This window comes from Lepidothrix coronata, unplaced genomic scaffold, assembly GCF_001604755.1.
Source record: "Lepidothrix coronata isolate B3197 unplaced genomic scaffold, Lepidothrix_coronata-1.0 Scaffold134, whole genome shotgun sequence".
Taxonomy (NCBI): Eukaryota; Metazoa; Chordata; class Aves; order Passeriformes; family Pipridae; genus Lepidothrix; species Lepidothrix coronata.
Window position 1 is genome coordinate 1,903,400 of NW_016690314.1, and position 10,138 is coordinate 1,913,537.

Genomic DNA, 10,138 nt, shown 5'->3' on the forward strand with positions numbered 1-10,138 from the left:
TTTGAGGGGTGCTGGAAAGCCTTGGAAATTCCCTTCTCAAAATTAATATTTCTCTGTAAAGGCTGTAATTAAAGTGTGTGGGGGGGTGTTGCTGTGCAGGGATCTGCCACTCTCTGGGCTTCCTGCAGCTCACAGTGGCTTTGAAATGAGGCTTAAGGGGAATAATTGACAACAAAGTGCTGGAGAGGGGTTAAAGTGTCAGTGCTGCAGGAGGAAACCTCAAAGGTCCCGTTCCCTGGGGGACTGGCCAGGGCTGCAGCCGTGGGGAGGGATGAAAAACAAACTCCCCAGGCAGCTCTTGGCACGGTGTCACCTCCTCCTGCCTTCATGTGTGTGCACATGAGCACTTGGTTTGAAGTCACTGTGAACTTTCCATGGTTGTTTTTCAGGCCATGAGCGACTCTGGCTCCTCCTTTTCCTCCCTCCTTCTCCTCCTTCCTTTTCCTTCCTTCTCCTCCCTTCCAGCTTCAACCTTTGTCCCCACCAGACTTCATGGCCAGTGACCAGTTACATCCATAAATACTGTTCTTCTACTAGAACAGGTTTAATTACAAAACTAAGCAAATAATGGATAATAAGGAATTATCATCATCTGCATGACTGGTGGGGGAATAAGTTGCCCTGCATTAAGTCACTGGTAGAGCCATAAAATTGAATCCCACCTTCTGAATTCCATTTTGACATCTCAAGTTGGACACCACTGTTTATCTTTTCATGTCTTAAGTTGAGTCACTTCTGGTTAGAAGAGTTTTAACTGTTTAAGTTGACTTGCTTTGCAAGCAGAATAAAACCAGAGCACTTTTTAATTTCCAAAGGTTAATTGATTCCAAAAGCAGAACCGATTATAGTTCAAAAATAGAAATGCAAAGATTTATAAGAAGTTTTTCTTATATATATAAAGAAATTTCTTACAAGAAGTATTTCTTATATATAAGAAAAAAGGGTCATTGAAGTCAATGTCCAGATGCTGCCAGGTGGGCAAATGTCACTGTCCTGGCTCCTTCTGGAAAACAACTTTGATGTTTACATAATTGCTATTTTCTGTGGTAGGTTCTCTGTGAGCTCCCCCTGTACAGCTGTACAGAATCAGGAGTTAGAGTGAACCAAATTAAACTGTTGTGGCACATAAAACCAGCCAACAAAGGCAGGCAGCTTTTTTCCCTAAACCCCTGAGATTTATTCTGACAGTTTGCAACCAGATGAAATGGATAATGGAAGTCCCTTGTCACAATAACTCAGTTTAAATGTGTTGTTGGATTAATAGACTCAGTTATCCACTCTTCCAAGGAGAAAAATGACTTGTGGTTTCCAACCAGGCCCTCACTCGTGGCATCCCATCAAATTAACCAAACAGGCCAAATTCAGACTCCTGGCAGGAGCCAGGGATTTTATGAGTTGTGTCATAAAAATGAGTTTATTTATTTTTAATGATTTCAGATTGCCATGGCAACATCTGTGGGTGATGGTGTGGCTGATCAGGGACATGAATCCCGGGATTGGCACTGTCCAGATGGCCCTGCTGGCTCAGGACTGGGAGATGGTGCCAAGGGGTGATCCCATCCCTCTCCCCTGCCTGGGCAGGTTGGTCCTGGCTGGTCTCAGAGCCCAGGTGAGGGCAGGTCAGGGAGTTCATCCAGTTGCTAAAGAACACTTGTAAAAAGGCTGCAGGGCTGTATTTCCTCTGCCTTGGATACAGAGCAGTGGTAATTTACAGCTGGTGTAACCTTGACTTGCTGACTTTCCTCAGAGCTTGAGAACCATTTTGTGATTTCCCACATCCATTCCTGCAGAAGGCTCTCCCTGTGCTCTGCTGCCAGGGAGAAAGCACACTGGCCATGTCTCTTCACCCCTCTCTTGTCCTTTCATTAAATAATGTCAGGGGATAATTTCACTCTTTGCAAGGTCAGGAATTGGTTCAAATTTCCATGAGCCAGACACAAACCCCTCACTGGCACAGGGTGCCCAGAGAAGCTGTGGCTGCTCCATCCCTGGAAGTGTCCAAGGCCAGGCTGGATGGGGCTTGGAGCAACCTGGGCTAGTGGAAGGTGTCCCTGCCCGTGGCAAGGGGGGCAATGGGATGATCTTTAAGGTCCCTTCCAACCCAAACCATTCTGGGATTCTATGATGGGAATTTTTAATTAGCTCAACCTTTGCTCGTGCCATCTTTCCTTTCCTCTTTCTCTGCTTCCCACAAAACCTCCACCTTCCTTTTTCTTCAGGAACGTAAACACTGTGCCACTAGTGTAGATTTTTTCCCTGCAAAATAACCCAGAGATTTGGTCCATGACCTGAATTCCTGAGTGAAATTATACAAATACTGATTTAGGAAAGAACTTGGGGAGCACAGGGCCAACAGCAGGTTTGTGTTGAGTGCTGTCCCACATCAGGCAGAAACATCACCTCCTCTTAAATATGTGGGTGTTGTGTCATTTCTGTAAAACCTCTCCTAGATCTAATTCCCAGGAAGGCCTGAAAGGGTTCTCCACGTGGCTCTGTGGAAATTTAAACCCCAGCACAAATGGAAAGATTGGTGTGACCCTCCCTGGAGCAGCAAAACTGCTGAGCTCAGCAAATCCCTGGAGCACAGGGGACAGCTTTTATTTTAAACTGTTACCATGAAACAGGAAAAAAAGCTTCTGCCTTATTATTTTTGCCCTTACCACATAAAAATAGAAGCACCTGCTGCCTGCTGGGCTCATTAAATATGTCTTTTTATTTTCATAAATCACCGTGGTAGAATTTGAATTATTTACTCGGTAAACTCGCGGCGACACTAATTTACATTCTCCAGTGGTTTTTTGTGCATTAGCTTTGGAGCTGTTCCTGCCCACCTTTTGTTCAGTGCCCACCTTGGCTTCCTGAGCAGGATCCCTCCCTTTGGTGACTGCAGGGGTTTGGTGAACTTCAAAAGCAGCCCAAGATGCCAGGCACCCGCAGCTGAATTATGGAGCAGAACACAGCACATCAAACGGCCACAATTATTCACTTGTGGGTCTCTGCTTGGTGGAGCAATGAAAATCTCTGCGTTTCTTCTTTGCTAAGATGTGGGGTGGTTGTTTTACCTGCTCAGAGTAATGTTAGCAGGGCATGGGGGGACGTGTAAGATTTTTTTTTAAGTGAAGCACTTCAATCAAAGCTTCGTTCTCCTGCAAACCCAATTAGCTGCAGTCTGCCAAGTCAGCTTGGCTGTCTGCAGGGATGTGTGTAAGGCTGGGAATAATTGCTCAGCTCCTTCTCCCTAAGAAATGCCACGAGGCTTTTGTTACCACAGACGAGCCCCTGCACTTGTCTCGGAGGTTCCAGCTGCAGACACACCCCCAAACCCCACCAGTGTGTTTGGGTAGGGCTGTGGGTGGAGAGGCTCCATGAAGAGCCAGCAGCAGGAGGAGCAGGAGGTTGCTGAACCCGGATCCTGGGCTCTCCAAACCCTCCTGGGTTGTGCCAGGGGCTGTGGAGGGGGCAGGAGGAGGCAGAGCAAGCCCATTGCTGTAGGAGAACAGTCCCTGTGCCACCGGAGAGGGAAGGTCAGGGAATGAAATGCTCCAACAATACCTGTGGAAAATGGGTCACCTGCTCTGGGCAGGGAAGGCACGGGGTGTTCTCACTGTGTTGAACGTGCCAACTGCTGCCTCCTGCCAGTCTGGATGGGGTTTCACCCCTGGGATGGTGCCAGGTGGGAATACGGGGCTGTGCTGGTGCATCAGCCCCCCTGGCTGGGGGGACAGGGCTGTTCAGGGTGTCGGTCTCTTTTCCCATGTAACAAGTGACAGGAGGAGAGGAAACAGCCTCAAGCTGTGCCAGCGGAGGGTTAGATCAGATATTAGGGAAAATTTTTTCGTGGGAAGGGTTGCCAAGCTTTGGAACAGGCTGCCCAGGGCAGTGGTGGAGTCCCCATCCTTGGAGGTGTTCAAACATGTGTGGATGTGGCCTTTGAGGACATGGTTTAGAGGTGAACATGGTGGTGGTGCTGGTTGAGGGTTGGACTTGATGGTCTGAAATGTCCTTTCCTAATGATGGTACTGGAGGTGTCCGTGGGACTCAGCTGCACAACCCACCCAAACCCTACAAACAGGACAGGCCTTCCCCATCTCCAGTGGGTTCCCGTGAAATATTTACTTGCCTTTGCACCATGCATGCAGAATATCCCAAATTTTCCCTTTCCATCTCCAGGCCACCTCAGAAGCTGTCAGGGTGGTGAGTCATCCATCTCACTTAGTCTCAACTCAAGTTTGATGGACTGTGATTTCTGTTGACATCCCTCAAGGATGGCCACATTCCAATAACGTCTTGAAGACTCTCCAACTCTTTTCTTTCCAAAAATCAGGGTTTTAATTTATTTTCCTTGAAGTCTAAGGTCCATAAAGAGATATAACACTCCGTGTGATGGCCATTGGTGAGACGTGTGACAAGATTTTGATGCCTCAGGGAAAAGGTTGGATGTGCTGCAAGACTTTCATAAATTCAGTGTTAAACTGTGTGTTTTTACACTGACACAGAGCTTTTTTCCCCCCCAAATATGGCATTATATAAAGTGTCACAACATTAATCCCTTTGTCTTTTGCAATGTCTGCCAAAAATAATCTGTTTGCACTAAGACTGATAAATGTAGATATGAAAATATGTCTACTACAGGGCTGATTTTGGCTAATTTTATTAAAGCAGGTACACAAGCAGATGCCTGTTTGAACAAGTATGAACTGAGCTGCATGAAGGAGGAGTGACAGTGTGATTCCCAGCAGCAGAAGTCAGTGCCACTCTGGTTTGTCACAGCTCCAGCTCCCTTTTCCTCCAGGAATGATGGTGGTGTCTGTTATCCCCCAGACACAGAGACCTGCCAACAACTCCCTCCTCAGTCACTTCTGGTGTGTGTGAGGGTGGGGTGGAGGAGCAGGTGAGACCTGAGAATAGCTCATTATCAACAGGGAAAGCTTTCACTTCCTTTAAATAGAACCCACGTCTGGAGAGCTGCAGGACTCCCAGACATTGGGGAATCTAGAGGGGAGTTTTAATTTTAGCTCTTGCTGGGGGATAACGTGGAAAACACACAAACCTCCCATTTATTTTGAAAAAATGTCTTGATTGATCATTCCTGCTCCTAAATCTGGGGGTGAACAGCAACCCAGAGCCCAGGAGGAGTGGGTGCTCTTCTGGTGACTCTTCCAAGCAGTGTAAAGCACCACACAGTGTTTAGGAACAGGGGGACAGCCCTCAAAAATAGCTGTGAGAGGAGGATTTGTCCCAGGCAGCTCCTGGGCTTGTTTGTTGCTGTGAGGAAATTAAAACCCCAGGTTAATGTGATGAGCAGCAACTCAGCATCGTGGCTCAGCTGGGTCCTGCCAGGGCTTGAGGACATTTGTGCCATCAGCCACAGGATCAGCAGGGTTGGGAAAGACCTCCAAGATCATCAGGCCCACCCTTGGGTCCTCCCTTCTTGCTGGGCAGACCTTGTTGCTCTGTTTTTGCCTGGAGGCTCCTTAGAGCTCCTGCTGTTCATGTTGGTCCTGGTGGCATCCAGGTAGGTGGGATTTACTTGGAAAGAAATAACAGATATTTTAGGCTTGGCAATTACCATGTCCTGAGAAATACCAGTGTTACATGAGAGGTTTTTTTTTTTGGTTTGGGGTGGATCTTTCAAGTTATTTTAGCTGAAAGATGAGGAATCTCAGCCTCCCCTCAGGAGCTCTCAAAAATTGTCAGAGGACTGTGTTGGGGGTAAGAAAAATGGTCAGAAAAAAGTTTTTCCCTGTTTTATCAGTAACCATTTGATATCTTCATCACTCAAGGACGTGGTCACTGTTTTGTCCTGGCTGATGATACCTTTGACTAAAAAATCAATGATGGTTTCTAAAACAGCTGAGAAATTTGGGATAATTTCAGTAGCTATTAATGAGCTACAGCCGTGCTTAGGATGAAGTCTTCAGAGAAAGGAAAGGCAAAGATAAAGGGATTTTGTAAAATTACTGGTATTGATTAGGTGCAAGAGAAGTTTTACTCCCATTTATTTTAATTTCTGGCTGAGTATGGACTCTCTGAGTGCAGACTCCACAAATCCCAGCTGAGATGTTCAGGACACACACCCAGGGAAGCCACAGGAGCCCATTCAGGGCTCCTGTTCAGAGCTATGGCAAGGACTGGATAGAGGTCCTGCTCCTCTGCAAACCCAGCAGTGGGGCTCCAGCTCCTGCAGCATCTTCTTGAGGTCTTTTCCTTGTTTCCTGTTTCCATGGCACTGCTTAGGATGAGTTTTTAGTGCTTTGCAATTAAAGGACACTCAGGTTGGGCTTTGTAGTGGGAAGTGATGGGATGAACATCTAGGCTGAGTTCAGCCTGCTCAGCTCAGGGCTTTGTGACTGCAGAGAGCTCTGGAATGGAGGAACATGGGGAAGCTATTTTAGAAGATTTTTATCTTTAGAAGATATATATGGTGCTTTAAATGGAATTGGGGGGCTTAGCTAAAGGTTCTGCATTAGCTCATTAAAGGGTGGCAGCTGTAATGAGCTGTTGGTGCTAAATGAGGAGAAGCCCCACCACTGCCCTATCCCAGGAGAGGGGAGCAGACAGGCTCCTGCAAAGGCATCCCAGGAATCTCCTCAGCTGGATTTAGCAGCCTGATATTTGATATGACCGATATATAGAATATTGTTTGTTGGAACAGAAACAGCCCCTGGGGCAGAGGGAGCACAGCACAGGCAGCCCTGGATTTGGGCAGAGGAATTCTGGCAACTGAGCTCACACTTGGAGCCAAATGCAGTGTGGTTTTTTCACTTCTTTTGGATGTCCAGGCAGAGCTGGGATTTTGGGGTTCATCAGAGGTGCTGTGGAGGTTCTTCGCAGTGTCAGGACCTCCCTGAGCTGCTCCAGGCTTTGTGTGCAGCATCCCTGGTTCTTTGGGAGGCAGAGCTGCTGTAGCACCATGTTAATGAACACGTGGGGACAATGTGGAGCTCCTGAGGAGCCTTTGGGACTGCAGCAGTGGTGCCAGGATCCCTGAGTCCTGCAGGAGCCTGAGGATTCTCCAGCCCTGTCACCTCCAGGGGGATCTGGGGGGAACGGACACGCTTTGGCCTCTCGTCCCTTTTAATGGCTCTGCTCAGCTGCAGCTTAGAGCCAATTAATTTTATGAATCCTATTTGTAGCTCATGTTCCTCCTTATATAATCCTCATTTGTTTCAAATGAGCAGAGTGTGCCCCTGAGATTCTAAACATACCTCTTTATTAGAGTTCAAACAGAAACTGTTACCTACAGGAGCTAAACTTAGCACTAATGCATGAAAGGAGATGAAGAGATCCTTTTAAACCCCCTCCCAAGTGTTAGATAACATGGACTGCACAGGGAGGGGGAGAAGGGACTGCAGAGTGCTGTGAACAGCAGCTTTAATGGTCTATTGTAATTATTTCTCCGGGAAGAAGGAGATTAAAAACCAAAACTGCAGCCACTGGTTGCACAGCACTCGGTCTCTGATCTCCCTGAAGCCGGACAGACCAAGCCTGGCCTCCCCCTGCCCTCAGGACAGGCTTGGGGAAGGTTTGAGAGCAGTTTTATAGCTGAGAACACGTGATTTTAATTGCCTTTATTGCTGCTTTGCCACATGAACACCGTTTCACGTTGCTGAGTGTTCTGGATGCCCCAGTTGGGATATTGGTCTCCCACCTCCACAATTCCCTTCACAACCTGTGGCTGCCAAGGATATTCTGTTCGATATCCTGTTCGAGTCAAAGCATGAGAGAACCCACATTGTTTCAGGTATTGAAGGTTTCAATGAGCTGAAAAATGTCCAGTTTTCTAACAAGCCCAGAGCTGGAGAGCAGGAGGAGAGAGGGAGGTGAATCCAGGGAACTCTGGCATTGTGATCATGGCACAGCTCCAAAATCCAGGCTTGTCAGCCCTGCCAGAGGTGACAGATCATCTGAGGGCTCAGCAGAATTTGACTTCAAACTGCAAATTGGGTAAAGACCTCACAAATTCACAAAGGTCTCAATTCAGCCACGATCATTTTCTATGCCACAAACAGAAGTGAAGAAGAGCAGAGGTTGTCTGTGGGCTCTCCACTGGCAATTCTGCCCTGGGAGAAGCTGGGCTGGGAAGAACTGGGAGTGTGGGGGAGCTGGGACTGCCCCAGGCACAGGTTTGGGGAAAGGGGCTTTCCTTTCTGTTTTTGTAGTGGATATGTGGAATCAAACAAAGATTTTACACAAGAAACACAATTAGATGTGGCCTTTTAGCTTGGCTTTATAATCTCCCACCAATGCACTGAGGAGCTGCTTTTCCTTCTGCTCCCAAAAATGCGTCTCAGGGTTGGAGCAGAAAGGTGACTGTGGCTGTGGCTTTTTTAAATGAAATCAAAATGTGTCTTTCATCCTCTTGTGTCCCTAAAACAATTTATCCCACTGTAATTATTAGCATTCTCATTAAGAACAGTTTAGCTGAAAACCGAGACACAAAGACAGCAGTGACTTCATCAAATCCAGATAAAGCAGGTTCCTAATTCACTTCTCTGCTTTGAAATAAATCCTCAGAGCATCAATTACTGTATCTGTTGTAAAGCAATTACTATCAGCCTCCATTGCTCCCCTTTACACATTTTAATTTAATCATTATTTTTGCTTTAAAATCCAGGGTAAGGAATTTCACAGTTCCTCAGGAAGAACTAAAGCAGACAACAACAACAACAAAAAAATCCTGTAAGAGCAGAAATTACTTTCTTTTGTAATCAGGTTGATTAGACTCATGTATAATCATACACAGCAGGTGGGAAGATTAACATTTCACTAATTCCTAGTGGTCATTACTGCAAGGAAATTTAATCTGCAGAGTTCACAGGGATTGCAGTTGCATGCTGGTAAAGCTCATTTAAAACACAGAGTAAGACCAACACAACTTTGTATTCTGGAATCCAGTTTTACTCGGAACTATTTTGGCCTGCAGGCAACACACATACACCAGGATCTTCTGCTTAATTGAGGAATAGATTTGTATTGATCAGCCCACTTAACAAGCACATCCAGAGCCCTTCCTGCTCTCCTTGCTCGGTGGGGATGCAGGCAGGCCCTGGTGGGTTAAGCTACTTGATAAAATAGGAATTTTTACAGCAAATGAATTCTTCTGTGTGGGGGGGCTGTGTTAGTGCAGAGCACTGAGAGAGTCAGTTCTCATATTCGGATCAATTCAGAGAATTCTGCTGAAGTTGAACAAATTATTAATTTCTTTACCTGGAAACAAAAAGAGATCATTATTCTGATCAGATTCTGCTTCACTAAACCTGGATTTTTCCCCAAACTAAAGGGCCCAGCAGCCTCCAGGGTGAAAGTTCTGCTCACCTGCTCCTCCTGCACCTCTGATCTCTGCCCTTCTTCCTTCTGGTTCCTCTCAGCAGGAGCCTTTCCATGGACACCCAGGGGTGCAGCTCAGGGTGGTTGGACTGAGCTGGGAATGCCTGAGGGAATCTTGGATGGGTCAGGAGGGGGGAGTGCTCTGCTCTTTCACTTGGATGGGCTCTGGCTGAGGTTTGGCTGGTTCCTGTCTCTCACAAGCAGAGGGAGGTGAAGGACCAGAAAGGAGGGTGAGTCTCAACTGAACAGGTCTCTGGGTGGGAGGGGAAGCAGAGCCCGAGGGCAGCAGGGTGGGCACCGTCCTCCTCCTGCTTCTCCTGGGCTGATCCCCTGGGCTGCACCACCTGGAGACCCCAGTGGCACAAACCCACCAGGACACTGGGGTAGAACGATGGGGAGGAAAGGTTTAAACTGGGCACGTTGGGCTGGATTGGGCTGGACTGGAATAGGGTGTTACTCCAACTCCAAATCCACCAGGTGCCACTGAGCCTGTGTTTTACTGAAGGTCAGAGATTCTTGCTGTGAAAATTGTGCTGATGTTACACTGCTGTAATGCTGGGGTCCTTTATCCACAGAAGCCCTGGTGGGACTGGTGACACTCCCTTGTCCCTTGCAGGCCCAAGAACTCACGTGGAAACGTGGCTGGAGGGTTTGCTGCCATGAGGTGCCAGAGAGACCCTGGGAGGGAATTTCCATCCCACACAAAACCAGAGAGTTCAAATCCACGATGGTGATGGAATGCCCTGAATGGGCAAGGGAAGGGCTCCCTCACTCCTGGCATCCCAACTCCGTGCCTGATGTTTGGCAC